Raw genomic sequence first — 16,874 nt, 5'->3', positions numbered from 1 at the left:
TAGTTTTGGTTAAAATAAATTACCATTTTCATAACTGGTTAGTTTTTGCTTCAAGGAAAACATCAAAATATAAATATTACGGAGCCTTACAACAATTCACTTTAAATTTAATATTTGGATGAAGCTTACGGTAAGACAGCGTTGCCAGATTAACTTTATTAAAAACTTGGCGTAAGCTCATAAAATTCAATTTCAATTTGGGAGTATTTAAATTTTAATTAACTTGACTTCAATCTTGCAATAATACTCGTGCAATGACCCAACTGTGTTCGCATTTGTCTATGAAAATGAGAATTTTTTTAAAAAGATTTTAAGATGCATTTTCATTATATTTTAGTGTTTATTTTGCTTTTAAGTTTATGAATTTATGATTATGAGATGAAAAATGGAAACCCATATCGTATTAGTATCGTTTATTTTGTAGTAGATAATGAAATAACTACCCTAAACTATATCTTAGTGCGAAATCTCAAACATGTTTATTTTTATATTTTAATACAGTTGCATACTTCGATAGAGGTTTGTATTTTTAATTTGAAGTGCGTTAGGTACCTATATTGAAATCTGGCTGCAAATTAAACTATCTGGTAAAGTTTTTCCTCAATTTCAGAATCGTAACTGAACGACATTAAAAACTAGACAACTTTTACGTTTCACTTACAGACGGTAATGCCTTTGAAATGGGTTTTTTAACTAAAAAGTGTTACGAAACTTTGGAAAACTTATTCAAAGAAACTTGATAGACGTCTGGTAAGGTGGGGGATTTTATTGTAAGTCAGTTGGCTTTAAATAGACCTAATCGATACTTGAAGTTGCTAAAAAAGTTTTCAAATCAGTCGGGTTAGAGAAACATAACGATATGAAATAGGCAAAAAGTAATTTAGAAGAATTAAAAATACAAAAATATCACATGGCATCCGGGTAACACTTAACTACTTAGCTTAAAGACTAATCTAAACATCATCCAATCTATCTTTATACCAAACTAGCGGCCCGCCCCGGCTTCGCCCGTGGTACATATGAAAAATAGATGTTGGCCGATTCTCAGACTTACCCGATATGCACAGAAAATTTCATGAGAATCGGTCCACCCGTTTCGGAGGAGTATGCAGACTAACATTGTGACACGAGAATTTTATATATAAGATTATTTCCAATTCGAAATATTTCGATATAAAACCCTTGTAATAGAGATAACGAAAATTATGCAGAAATATTTCAAGCAATCAATGAAAAACAATTTACCTAGTTTTATATTACTTGTTTTGAATTTATAAAAATAAATCAAGGAGCTTTCAAAATTTCACACAACATAAATTAAATTGTAGTTTCAGTGCATGCATTTATGTAAAGCTTTTAAATAAATAATAAAAAATAATAATAATTAACATCTTCGAACATGATTTGCAAAGCCGAAGATTATAAAAACCTTTAAAACTTAATATCACTAGTCTTAATTTTTTTTCACAATTTTCGTTCAAGTACACGTAATAATTAATCTTTGGTTACCTGACTTGCGAGCGCACTACGCAGAAACGCACAATGGTCTTTAAATTTTTTTCGGACTTCAAGCGAAGTTTTTCGGCACACATTCCAAAAGGACACCTGGTCGGAAACGAGCCCCGGGGGTCCCTGCCCTGATTGATAGAGGTCCCGTCGAAAACGTGATTTTCGCAACACAATACCAGAAAAATTCATGCTCGCTTGATTTGAAACGGTCGTCGGCGTCGTGGAGTCTGTAAAACAATGAATGATAGAGTTTGTGAATGGTGTGTGAAACAAAGATCCTTTTTCGTCTGGAAGTGGGTGGGCAGGATGGCAGGTGAATTGTTCAGTGCATCGCCAATTGGATCAATGAATGACGTCGCTTTGACAAAGGTTGTAGTAATGTTGGCTAAAATAAGAACATACAGTGTAATACTGCACTAAGTTCGAATTAAAAATGTAACTTGATAACTCAATGTTGAAACATAACATAAAATCAACTCGCGTAAAGTTGAAGGCAACTACAATATGTGTAAATAATGACACGCCCCTTTCATAATTTATTCATCTAAACGCATGACACACATTTCTCATTTGCACCCCTTGAATCGAAATTTATGCCCAAGGAAGTAAACAGCAGGGCACCAACGCTACCAACACATTCATGATTGATCTCATAATGAATATGCAGATATGTTAAGTCAAGATAAGATCCCGCAAAATAAAGCTGACTCCCAGAGGAGTGATTGTCGACGCCTGCTGCCTACCTCAGTGCCAACCAGATTTTAATCTCAGATAACTGAAACGAGCTGTGAACATTTTACATAAATTCTAAAGTTACTACCTTGTTAACAAACTGCAGCATTTGATTATGAGATTGTTGATAAATATGCGAATTGTTACTGCTGTGGAAGTTAATTTGACTCTATGAAGAATGGAGCTGTATATGCCCAAATCTTATTGTATAACGTAATAAATTAAAAATTAATTGAAGTAAGCTTTAATTAATGTAACGAAATTGTTTTAACATAGGTATAACAATTTTAGAATGCACACAATATTAACACACTAGCTGTTGCCCGCGACTTCGTCCGCGATTCGGTCGTTTTTCGTCATTCGTCGTTTAAAAAAAATACGTGACACTTTATTTTTGAATGTTCTTAATTGTCTCTTATAAAATTTAACTACATTAAAATTGAATACTCTGATAAGAAAATCTTAAAATCATCGAAAATCATAGACATCGAATATCTGAGGAAAACATGAATGAATGTGATTTAAATTCTACATTTCTTAGTAATTAAAATAATAATCTAAATTAAATGAAGATTAACAGTTTGAGCGCACCATTATAGAATATGTACCTAAGTAATAAATTACGTTAGTTTACATAGTAACTTTACTAAAAACACGATGACTTTCTTTCGCGCTCGGTACCACAAACTAAACATGTTTGTGGTACGTGGCCCGCGTCACTTTACCCCCCACGAGTTCCCCTCCGTTGCTATGCGAAAATACATTCGTCGCCCTACTGTAGGAAAAATTGTAATACTGCGGCCTGGGCGTTATAACACGCTCAGGGAATTCCTGAGTGCTGATAGACTTCCGTCTATCGGCATTTATACCAATTTTATATTAATATCACCATCTTGAGGAAAAGCTTCTAATGTCGATTTAAAACGCATATATACGGATTAACCTGATGAATTAACATGTTCTAAAATTGTGAAATGAGTTCAGTTTTAAATTCGAGAAATATTGATTTCTTGTATTCGATTATTCGTCGTAGTCGAATACAAAATATATTTAAAGAAACTTAGGTTGGCCTTCAGGCAAAAGGGATCCTATCAAATGATAAACTTGACCTTGTATCTTAAAAGTAAGAATGAAAGGAGCATCTGATAATTGTTGAGCACCAAAGGATCATTTAAAACGCAATACTATAAGAGCTAATATTGTCTAAGAACTGTTTAGATTGCACATGTTCCTCTAAAACTTAAAAGTAGTGATTTCAAAGGTTCCGGCGTATCTTCAAACGAAAGCCGACTCCTTACTCCACTTTAAAGCATTACAAAAAGAACATACTACGTTAATATCGCCTATACAGAAGATGATCTGTAATCAATTGTGAGGTTATAAGCAAACCCACTTTTATATTATTTTGTCGGACCACACCACCGAATTTGTAGATTGATCTTCTATGTTTACCTCTAAGTCATTAAGACTATGTCGAAATCTGTCTGCAATAAGACGGGCCTCTCGCTATTCGTCCGTTTAAAGAGACCAATAGTTTCAATTCTTAATCTTTCATTAAACAAACTTATTAATCGTTCTTGTCTCAAATAATGGTAAATATTCGCGTCCCTACTCTAGTCATTGCTTATGCTCATGTTCATCTTCGAGAGATCGAATAATATTATGGTGCACCCTATTATTTGTCAAACGGTCTTCATATTGAGTAAGAGTTTCAGAATTCTCGAGATAAAATATGACGATCGTGATCAGCTGTGAGACGTAATTCCCTCTCAGTGAGGGTTTCGGTCTTACGGGATAGTACAATATGCCATTTGCGATCAGCTGTGAGACGTTATATATACCCTCAGTGAAGGTTTCGGTCTCACAGGATAGTACATGCCGTTCGCGGTCAGCTGTGAGCCGCAATTCTCGTTGTGAAGCGGTTTCAGGTTCGGCATAACACATGTTGTTTTCGGTCAATAGTAAGCCTCTTATCTCTAACGATCCTTGAGAACTCTTATTTCTCATTTTCTTAACTTTGCTCGAATTTCGATATATAAAGATTTTTTAGGTGGCACTGATGCGGGTGAATAAAAATTAAAACGGACTAAGAGTGTTATAATCTCAATCATCATCATCAATACATATAATAAAATTGTGGAAAAGTGATGTCTGTACAATTAAAATATGTAGAAAAAAATTAGCAGGTGTTATTATTATCGAGAAATCGAGAGAAACCATTTTTTTCTCTTAAAAGCTCCCCCCCTCCCACTTCCCGAACTCCGATTGACCGTAATTTATTTTTCCTTACATTTTTATCATATCCTTTTCTAATGGGTTTCATCCTACTGCGATTTTTTTTTTGTTTCAAAAATTATCTACCCTGGTGTATAGGTAAATTTTCCACATAAAATGTCCTTTAAATTATGTCGTATTATATTTTTAACCCCCGACGCAAAAAGACTGGTGTTATGTGTTTGACCGCTATGTATTTCTGTGTGTGTGTGTGTGTCTGTCTATGGCACCGTAGCTGGCTAACAGGTAAACCGAATTAGATGCGGTTTTTTTTGTTAGGCAGAATATTTTCCGACGCTGGTTCTAAGATAAAGTGTATCAAAATTGGTTCATCCACTTATTATACCTACATAGGGGTAAAAGTGGGAATGAAAAAAATGAAAGTTATAATTTATTTTTAAAGATCGTCGGGAAGTTTATGAAATTATTTATTCCTTTTTCTATACACTTTTCTTCGTCTAAACGGTTTAGTTACGTGCTCTCTCTCTCTTCAGCCTTTAGTTACGTGCGTGAGACAGGAAAGATCTAATTTGGATTTGTTTCTGGATTTGATAAAAACTGAGTATCGATTAAGCTGATCAGTGGCTACTGGCTACACCATAGATTATTAAAAACATCCGTTTAAGAAAGGAAGGAAATAGAATTTGCTCCTCTCCCCCCCCATGGTTCCTAAAAAATAATATGACATAATTTAAAAGAAATTTTACGTAGAATTAGTTAGGCATTTCTTTTTTGATTTTCGATATTATATACTAATCATAATTTTTAATTACAATATGTAGTAACTATTTGGTATAGATTAGGCATTTCATTTCTTGATTTTCTTTAATAATTTGGTACGTAAGTTTTTTAGCTCAGTTTAGTAAGAAATTTTAATAACAATTCTTTTAATTATTTATGGTAGTACAACAGTACAGTATGGTTGTACGTATTTACTCAATAATTGTATGTTAAGTAGTAATTCAGCATGGGCGTAGCCACGGTGGGGCTGGGTGGGGCGCTTACCCTGGCTTTGATCTGGTAGGTACTAATTGTGAAGGGGAGTGGGCGTGGGCGTGGGATTGGGACTGAACGTGGCATATGGCGTGGGAGTGCGAGTGGGCGCGGGAGTGGGAGCATGAAAATAAAAATGATTTTTTATTGTTGCCCCACCCTGAGCCCATGGTCATAGGTCCCATAGTCACTATTCCACGCGAACGAAGTCGCGGGGACAGCTAGTAGACAAATATAATCAGAAAGCTTTGAACTCCTAAGCTCAACCATAAAAGATAGACATTTATGATGTCGGGAGATATTTTTTATATAATATGGAGAACATTTCTTTCATACTTGATTTCTGTGTAGCTTTAACCATTAAGATACACGCATTAAGAACGCACACGCGACGAAAGCTTAAAAATGGTGCTGCTCTGCTCACGAATATGAAAAATAATTGTACCAAGTTTCGTTTAAATCCGTCGAGTAGTTTTTGTTTCTATAACGGTTATACAGACAGACAGACGGACAAACATTTTTGACGTCGATGTCGATCTCTAATCACCTCGTGATAGTTATTTAGGAAATATATTTCATGTGCAGAATTGACCTCTACAGATTTAATATAAGTAGGTATACATATATTTAGATTCCAATTTCCATGTAACGTTAAATTCGACTATATAATAACTAACAGACAACGCAGGTTACTCTCGTTTCCGTAAGTTGAGGCGGCTACATATTCGGTCCTAATAACATGACTTTTTGTGAACGAAACGACAGCGCGGTTTAATTCGATGGCAACACCATCAGAAAAAAGGAAATATTTTTAACTTTGAAAAAATATTATGATTTACACTATTAATACTATTTTAACATTAACACAAAATATAAGACTGTGAGTGTGTAAAAATAAATCCAGCTAGTTTCACATCACACTTATGTTTATAATTAGGTATACGACATGAAAATATATTAATTACCAAGCAATAATCATACAGATAAATACTGAACAAAAGTATTAACAGTCAAAGTATATTTTTACTAACAACATGTAAATGATGAAGGAATAATAATTATCAACGAACTAACCTTTTTGTATTAGAGTCCCGCCTCGTGATCGAATTATTAAAACACGAAGATTTTTAAAAATGTAACCAATGAACACAATCAATATTAGATTAACTGTAATGGTGTCTAGTTTGACTTAAAATAATATACATCTACCCTCACTTTTAAAAATGTAGTATATTCACACGAATTATATAAGCGCACCTTATAGGGAAGGGAAGATTTATTATGGGTTAAAGAGTTAAATAAATAAATAACATAATTATATTTAAATTATTAATTTTTAACATTGTGTTCAGTAGTGTTAACATGTAAATTGATTTGATTTTTACGAAATCTCATAGATGGCGCTGAATCAAATTTGTCTTTATAGTACTAAGATTCATTAAACAGTTTCTCTGCCCAAATTACGTAAATGACGTAGTTTTTATAGTGTAAAGCTAGATTATAGCATGGCTTACTCAAAAACAACATTTAAACATGAGTCTTTAGATTGTACGCTGTCGTAGTACACGGAATACGTAAGAAAAGTAAAGGTTCACAGCTCCTCCCCCGGAGGTGATAGCATGATAATATGTTTAAAAAAACCTCACACGACCTGTTAGTAATATTCATGCAAAATTTGAAGTCAATCTATGCAGTACTTTTCGAGATTAGCTCGGACAAACATACAGACAAACAGACAAACAGACAAACAGACAAACAGACAAAAATTCTAAAAACTATATTTTTGGCTTCTATATCGATTATAGATCATGGATTATGTATTCTTTTAAAAAAATATTCAATGTACAGTTTTGACTTTCCTACGATTTTATTATATGTATAGATGCACAGATATTATACTATCTTTGTAAATTTGGTAGAATAATAGATTTCATAATATGTGAAAAATAAACAACATCCACCATCACAAACTTTCCAATTGATACATTACAATACATACATTATGGAAGGAAAAATTAAAATTATTAAATTGTACACATATAGTGCATATAATATATTTCCCTATACCTTCAGTTAAAACAGAAAAAGCTTAGTTCTTTTTCGTTTATAATGCACTAGCTTTGCCCCGTGGTTTCACCCGCGTGTCTCCGCTCTTGTTGATCTTAGCGTGATGTTATAGCCTATAGCGTGCTATAGCTCTCCTCAATAAATGGGCTATGTAATAAAGAAATAATTTTTCAAATCGGACCAGTAATTCCTGAGATAAGCGCGTACAAACAAACAAACTGATGAATGATGATTTTAGTATAGATACGAGCAACACGACCATTGAAAAAAGATTAAAATTATAAACTTACACACAGATAGTATACAATAATCCAGTTTCAGATAATGCTTCTTTGTAGGCGATAAGCCACCAGTAACGTTGTTACTGTGACTCAGCAATAAAAATATCGTCGGGCTCCAATAAATTACGATGTAATTTCTTTCTGAATAAATTTACAGTCGTTTATACCTCCCTGGCGTAGTGTGATGTTGTATAAAGTGGAAAGAAAAAGGTCGGTTTGGAGTTTTGTTTCTATATCTCAGAAATATTACAGTTTTAGGGGCCGTCTTAAGACATTTTACAGAATCTTTTCGAACGCATTTAGAACAACGAAAGAATGCTCTACGCCTTACACTAAAATAATTTGACATAGTCGGGTTAGAATGAGCATTCGCTCGTTTGATTAAATGCACCGTTATATTTAGCCAATTTCGAACAATTTAATTCAAAGAATAATTGACAAAAACAATTACCTACAAATTGTAATAGAATTATACTTGTGAAATCTATAAATATTTTATGTGAGAAACGTAGTAGGTATTATAATACAATCATGTGAATTTTTTAAAAACAAAAGTATCTTGATTCGCACTTATAGATATCGTTTGATTTGAGTCAATGTAAACATCAGAATATATTGAAAATTCCATTGCTTCATAATATAATTTAATTATAAAATAATCAGTGTGCCATAGGTAATTAATTACAAAAAGGGTCGTCCTTTTATCCCTCAATAAGTATCTAATAAAAATAATCATCTAATTTTACATCAAATTACTCGATTTCTATGTGCGAATATACCTTTCGATATTTTAAAACCTTTGGATGAAAGAATGAAGTATGAACGTTAGTGTTGCCAGAAAATAGGTCATTCGTACGCGAGCAAAATTTTAAGAGATTGCAAATAGAATACAGGGTCAAACATATATAAATAACAATTCACGATGTTATGTGAGATATACATAATATAGATTTTTACAAACATTAATAATAATTAAACTTTGTGAAAAAATGACTGTATGAATGTTGTTAGTCCTTTTAGGTATACTTCAATCGTAGAGATAAGAGATATAAATATAAAACAGTTCCTACTCATAAATAATGTAAATACGACAACTGTAAAAAAATAATCCCTCAGTTTTTTCTCAATCTTTGTATTACTTATAACGACAAAGACTGTATTTTTACACCACCGCATAAAATCGATTGCAATTTCCTTTCAAACGTCCGACATCGCTATTAAAAAGGTAATAATAAAAAAGAGAACTGTAACGTTTTAATAAATAACTCGGTGCTAAACATTAATTTCGAGTAAACAAAAACAGGTCGTTTATTTACGAACTCCTTTACTATTCTTGACAGTTTGCGTCGGTCCTTGGTCGGCCATCTTAAATATTAAATAGGATTTGTTTTCACTATATTACCTTTAGGCTTTAAGCTGTTTCGGTATGCGGTTGAGGCTTTGATGCGAATGAAAATAATTTTAATGCAAATGGCGATATTATGACTCTTATCTACTACTAGCTGCGCTCCGCGGATTCACTCGCGTTCCGCTTCTGTTGGTCTTAGCGTGATGATAATATATTAAAGCCTAATAGCCTTCCTCGATGAATGTGCTATCTAACAACGAAAGAATTTTACAAATCGGACCTGTAATTTCTGAGATTAGCGCGTTCAAACAAACAAACAAACTTTCAGCTATATAATATTAGTATAGATTAGCATACGTCAGACACTAAACTATATTTTTATAACATCAGACACTAAACTATATTCTTATAACATGAATTTAAAGTATGCAAAGGGTGTTTTTAATTACTAAGTAAATTTTTTAGTACATAAATTCTTACTTTGTAGTTTCAGCGTTATAAACTTACGAGATATAGATGGACAAACAATTGCTTTTTCTTTTTTTGCAAATATGCAGGGAATAAAGCCCTGCAAAATGTTTTATAAAGATTATCATATAGAGATATGAGATGTTTGAAGGATTTAAGTGAGGACTGATTCCTATTATAATTCATAGTTATTTCAAATGGGTGATTCAGATAATATTCTAAAAGGGAGTCTCTACAATTCACACCCGGATTACGTATCATGAATTATGTCTTTTATTGCGTATATAAATTCAAGATACTTATAAATTTTGTTATAAAAACTTTAAATTATCTCTTTAACATTTAAAATATGTATAATATGTACCTACCTTCATAATATAACTACCCATGTACATGTTGTAACGTCTTATCTTCTTATATATAAAATTCTTGTGTCACAATGTTAGTCTGCATACTCCTCCGAAACGGGTGGACCGATTCTCATGAAATTTTCTGTGCATATCGGGTAAGTCTGAGAATCGGCCAACATCTATTTTTCATATGTACCACGGGCGAAGCCGGGGCGGACCGCTAGTCTTATATATAAAATTCTCGTGTCACAATGTTAGTCTGCATACTCCTCCGAAACGGGTGGACCGATTCTCATGAAATTTTCTGTGCATATCGGGTAAGTCTGAGAATCGGCCAACATCTATTTTTCATACCACGGGCGAAGCCGGGGCGGACCGCTAGTTTTTCTATATATTCGAGATATACTAGTTATAATAATGTTATTAGGTACACATTTGAAAATACAAATAAAAATACGTTGAAACATAATAAAATTTAAATATAGAAATGGAAATATTTTACTAAAATGCATTCCATGTGCCATTCGCTTCGCTCGTAGCGAGATATTTCGAGAATTCTTAATCTATACATATAATAAAATCGTAGGAAAGTCAAAACTGTACATTGAATATTTTTTTAAAAGAATACATATTCCATGATCTATAATCGATATAGAAGCCAAAAATATAGTTTTTAGAATTTTTGTCTGTTTGTCTGTTTGTCTGTTTGTCTGTTTGTCTGTATGTTTGTCCGAGCTAATCTCGAAAAGTACTGCATAGATTGACTTCAAATTTTGCATGAATATTACTAACAGGTCGAGTGAGGTTTTTTTAAACATATTATCATGCTATCACCTCCGGGGGAGGAGCTGTGAACCTTTACTTTTCTTACGTATTCCGTGTACTACGACAGCGTACAATCTAAAGACTCATGTTTAAATGTTGTTTTTGAGTAAGCCATGCTATTATCTAGCTTTACACTATAAAAACTACGTCATTTACGTAATTTGGGCAGAGAAACTGTTTAATGAATCTTAGTACTATAAAGACAAATTTGATTCAGCGCCATCTATGAGATTTCGTAAAAATCAAATCAATTTACATGTTAACACTACTGAACACAATGTTAAAAATTAATAATTTAAATATAATTATGTTAGTTATTTATTTAACTCTTTAACCCAAAATAAATCTTCCCTTCCCTATAAGGTGCGCTTATAATTCGTGTGAATATACTACATTTTTAAAAGTGAGGGTAGATGTATATTATTTTAAGTCAAACTAGACACCATTACAGTTAATCTAATATTGATTGTGTTCATTGGTTACATTTTTAAAAATCTTCGTGTTTTAATAATTCGATCACGAGGCGGGACTCTAATACAAAAAGGTTAGTTCGTTGATAATTATTATTCATTCATCATTTACATGTTGTTAGTAAAAAATAATATACTTTGACTGTTAATACTTTTGTTCAGTATTTATCTATATGATTATTGCTTGGTAATTAATATATTTTCATGTCGTATACCTAATTATAAACATAAGTGTGATGTGAAACTAGCTGGATTTATTTTTACACCTCACAGTCTTATATTTTGTGTTAATGTTAAAATAGTATTAATAATAGTGTAAATCATAATATTTTTTCAAAGTTAAAAATATTTCCTTTTTTCTGATGGTGTTGCCATCGAATTAAACCGCGCTGTCGTTTCGTTCACAAAAAGTCATGTTATTAGGACCGAATATGTAGCCGCCTCAACTTACGGAAACGAGAGTAACCTGCGTTGTCTGTTAGTTATTGTTTAGTCGAATTTAACGTTACATGGAAATTGGAATCTAAATATATGTATACCTACTTATATTAAATCTGTAGAGGTCAATTCTGCACATGAAATATATTTCCTAAATAACTATTATTTTTCATATTCGTGAGCAGAGCAGCAACTCCATTTTTAAGCTTTCGTCGCGTGTGCGTTCTTAATGCGTGTATCTTAATGGTTAAAGCTACACAGAAATCAAGTATGAAAGAAATGTTCTCCATATTATATAAAAAATATCTCCCGACATCATAAATGTCTATCTTTTATGGTTGAGCTTAGGAGTTCAAAGCTTTCTGATTATATTTGTCTACTAGCTGTCCCCGCGACTTCTTTCGCGTGGAATAGTGACTATGGGACCTATGACCATGGGCTCAGGGTGGGGCAACAATAAAAAATCATTTTTATTTTCATGCTCCCACTCCCGCGCCCACTCGCACTCCCACGCCATATGCCACGTTCAGTCCCAATCCCACGCCCACGCCCACTCCCCTTCACAATTAGTACCTACCAGATCAAAGCCAGGGTAAGCGCCCCACCCAGCCCCACCGTGGCTACGCCCATGCTGAATTACTACTTAAGATACAATTATTGAGTAAATACGTACTAAAGTCCGGTCGCGAAGCAGAAAGAATTTCGTACAATGACCTCTTTACCTACTGACAGTGGTCACAAACATTTTTGAATGAAGTGCAGTTTACATGAAATATTTGGAGGAGAAAATGTTTTTTACTAATTTATTAAATAAATGTCCTCTATTCATTTACAATACTTATTAGTTAGTTACATTTTAACTTTTTCAATAACAACGATATATTATATATAAAAAAGTGTGCGTGTACACACATAAGAAGTGAAACTTCTTTATGACCTTATTTTTCAAAAAATAATTTACTATGTAGGTACAATATTACAGAAATACGTTATTCTAACACGCGATTTCGACTTAGGCGGATTTTGATTGGACATAAAGAGTTTGAGGTTTATTCTTATAAATTTTGAATTCACAAAATCATAATTGAACACCTGACACCAATCAAGCAAACACAAACCTTACGCTCTCAGGTTAAAGGTTTACAATCCCTAAGGACGGCGGTCATTGCACCTGTGCGAGCAAGACACATTATTTTTACAAGGGAGTGACAGTGACAGGTTAATGTACGAAATTCTTCCTGCTCCGCGACCGGACTTTACCATAAATAATTAAAAGAATTGTTATTAAAATTTCTTACTAAACTGTGCTAAAAAACTTACGTACCAAATTATTAAAGAAAATCAAGAAATGAAATGCCTAACCTATACCAAATAGTTACTACATAATGTAATTAAAAATTATGATTAGTATATAATATCGAAAATCAAAAAAGAAATGCCTAACTAATTCTACGTACGTGTACGTCTACGTAAAATTTCTTTTAAATTATGTCATATTATTTTTTAGGAACCAGGGGGGGGAGAGGAGCAAATTCTATTTCCTTCCTTTCTTAAACGGATGTTTTTAATAATCTATGGTGTAGCCACTGATCAGCTTAATCGATACTCAGTTTTTATCAAATCCAGCAACAAATCCAAATTAGATCTTTCCTGTCTCACGCACGTAACTAAAGGCTGAGAAGAGAGAGAGAGCACGTAACTAAACCGTTTAGACGAAGAAAAGTGTATAGAAAAAGGAATAAATAATTTCATAAACTTCCCGACGATCTTTAAAAATAAATTATAACTTTCATTTTTTTCATTCCCACTTTTACCCCTATGTAGGTATAATAAGTGGATGAACCAATTTTGATACACTTTATCTAAGAACCAGCGTCGGAAAATATTCTGCCTAACAAAAAAAACCGCATCTAATTCGGTTTACCTGTTAGCCAGCTACGGTGCCATAGACAGACACACACACACACACAGAAATACATAGCGGTCAAACACATAACACCAGTCTTTTTGCGTCGGGGGTTAAAAATATAATACGACATAATTTAAAGGACATTTTATGTGGAAAATTTACCTATACACCAGGGTAGATAATTTTTGAAACAAAAAAAAATCGCAGTAGGATGAAACCCATTAGAAAAGGATATGATAAAAATGTAAGGAAAAATAAATTACGGTCAATCGGAGTTCGGGAAGTGGGAGGGGGGGGGAGCTTTTAAGAGAAAAAAATGGTTTCTCTCGATTTCTCGATAATAATAACACCTGCTAATTTTTTTCTACATATTTTAATTGTACAGACATCACTTTTCCACAATTTTATTATATGTATTGCTTCACAAGCATTGGCAGACGACAAGCGCTTGTCGCCATCCGTCGCGATTTGAACTGAGCGTTCCCACGGCATGTGTGCGTATGGCAAGCACTGGCGAGCGACAAGCGCGCCGATTCCCATGGCATGTGGTGTGGTGTGGCGCGGTCGGATTTGTGAAGCAAACATGTCGTGGGAATCAGGCTTTAACTTAATTTTTATTCACCCGCATCAGTGCCACCTAAAAAATCTTTATATCGAAATTCGAGCAAAGTTAAGAAAATGAGAAATAAGAGTTCTCAAGGATCGTTAGAGATAAGAGGCTTACTATTGACCGAAAACAACATGTGTTATGCCGAACCTGAAACCGCTTCACAACGAGAATTGCGGCTCACAGCTGACCGCGAACGGCATGTACTATCCTGTGAGACCGAAACCTTCACTGAGACGGTATAACGTCTCACAGCTGATCGCAAATGGCATATTGTACTATCCCGTGAGACCGAAACCCTCACTGAGAGGGAATTACGTCTCACAGCTGATCACGATCGTCATATTTTATCTCGAGAATCTGAAACTTTTACTCAATATGAAGACCGTTTGACAAATAATAGGGTGCACCATAATATTATTCGATCTCTCGAAGATGAACATGAGCATAAGCAATGACTAGAGTAGGGACGCGAATATTACCATTATTTGAGACAAGAACGATTAATAAGTTTGTTTAATGAAAGATTAAGAATTGAAACTATTGGTCTCTTGAAACGGACGAATAGCGAGAGGCCCGTCTTACTGCAGACAGATTTCGACATAGTCTTAATGACTTAGAGGTAAACATAGAAGATCAATCTACAAATTCGGTGGTGTGGTCCGACAAATATAAAAGTGGGTTTGCTTATAACCTCACAATTGATTACCTACAGATCATCTTCTGTATAGGCGATATTAACGTAGTATGTTATTTTTGTAATGCTTTAAAGTGGAGTAAGGAGTCGGCTTTCGTTTGAAGATACGCCGGAACCTTTGAAATCACTACTTTTAAGTTTTAGAGGAACATGTGCAATCTAAACAGTTCTTAGACAATATTAGCTCTTATAGTATTGCGTTTTAAATGATCCTTTGGTGCTCAACAATTATCAGATGCTCCTTTCATTCTTACTTTTAAGATACAAGGTCAAGTTTATCATTTGATAGGATCCCTTTTGCCTGAAGGCCAACCTAAGTTTCTTTAAATATATTTTGTATTCGACTACGACGAATAATCGAATACAAGAAATCAATATTTCTCGAATTTAAAACTGAACTCATTTCACAATTTTAGAACATGTTAATTCATCAGGTTAATCCGTATATATGCGTTTTAAATCGACATTAGAAGCTTTTCCTCAAGATGGTGATATTAATATAAAATTGGTATAAATGCCGATAGACGGAAGTCTATCAGCACTCAGGAATTCCCTGAGCGTGTTATAACGCCCAGGCCACAGTATTACAATTTTTCCTACAGTAGGGCGACGAATGTATTTTCGCATAGCAACGGAGGGGAACTCGTGGGCGGGGGGGGGTAAAGTGACGCGGGCCACGTACCACAAACATGCTTAGTTTGTGGTACCGAGCGCGAAAGAAAGTCATCGTGTTTTTAGTAAAGTTACTATGTAAACTAACGTAATTTATTACTTAGGTACCTACATATTCTATAATGGTGTGCTCAAATTGTTAATCTACATTTAATTTAGATTATTATTTTAATTACTAAGAAATGTAGAATTTAAATCACATTCATTCATGTTTTCCTCAGATATTCGATGTCTATGATTTTCGATGATTTTAAGATTTTCTTATCAGAGTATTCAATTTTAATGTAGTTAAATTTTATAAGAGACAATTAAGAACATTCAAAAATAAAGTGTCACGTATTTTTTTTAAACGACGAATGACGAAAAACGACCGAATCGCGGACGAAGTCGCGGGCAACAGCTAGTATGTAATATTTCGATAAATGTAAAAATGTTTTATTTAAATTTTATATATAAAATAGCCTAACGATCTAGCGTAAAATAATATATTTTTGTCATCCAAATGAACGGTTGATCGAACAGTCCTGTGTACTTTTTTTAAATATTATGTTTTTTTGATTGAAAGAGCTTGTCGAGTTGATAAGGCTGCCTTTTTTGTGTTACAAATCGATTGACTTCCGTAATTTCTTCGACGAGTTCGACTAACGCCCACGCGACTAGTCCTCCGGTGCCAGCGTTCTGACCATCATTCTTCTTTTTGTCATTGCGTACTAAGACTCCTGTAGAACCGACATCCTGTTACAAATGACCCGAAATTTTGTCAGTATCTTCCGGCCTAGCCAAGCGGCGATAAATACAACAAATCATTTAAATCCGTTGGACTTCTAACTGGTATTCATGCTGGTATAAAAAAAATTTAATTAAAAGGAACGTTCAATAAACAAAAGTCGACAAAGTGCAAAGTCAGGTAAAAGGACATTTAACGTGAAGCATTGCACTCAAAGGAGTGAAATACGTCTGCTATATAACTGCTTGGAAACAAAAACTTCTTAAAAGCCTTTGTTTCTGCGACGAGTACGGCGCCTTAAAATTGAGTTTCCTTTGCGGTGAACGTAAATTGGAAATCAATGAAACACACTTCAAAATAGGTACCTTGGAAAATGTTTATAAATAGTTTTTAGTTAATGTACCTACCTAATATAGAGATAGGCAAGGAGAGGAACTCAATAATCACTCAAATGTGTTTTTATCTTTGAATTAATTGACTATTTAACGATGACTTATATCTAATTTC

The 16,874-nt window shown here is 33.7% G+C and overlaps 2 protein-coding genes across 2 annotated transcripts in view; both read left to right on the top strand.

The window, feature by feature from the left end:
- The window catches only part of Gpdh1 (Glycerol-3-phosphate dehydrogenase 1), a 362,977-nt gene that overhangs the window by 122,741 nt on the left and 223,362 nt on the right, over positions 1–16,874 (top strand). The gene's annotated exons all lie outside the window — the stretch shown is intronic.
- Positions 1–16,874, top strand: part of nAChRalpha4 (nicotinic acetylcholine receptor alpha4) — a 69,434-nt gene that overhangs the window by 14,200 nt on the left and 38,360 nt on the right. The window lies entirely within an intron of this gene.

The sequence above is a fragment of the Colias philodice genome, chromosome 10, assembly GCF_061535455.1.
Source record: "Colias philodice isolate Cphi_HAF_F1 chromosome 10, ilColPhil1 Martin Lab GWU primary, whole genome shotgun sequence".
Classification (NCBI taxonomy): domain Eukaryota; kingdom Metazoa; phylum Arthropoda; class Insecta; order Lepidoptera; family Pieridae; genus Colias; species Colias philodice.
Note: the sequence above shows the minus strand (reverse complement) of the source record. Positions and strands in the feature narration are given on the sequence as shown.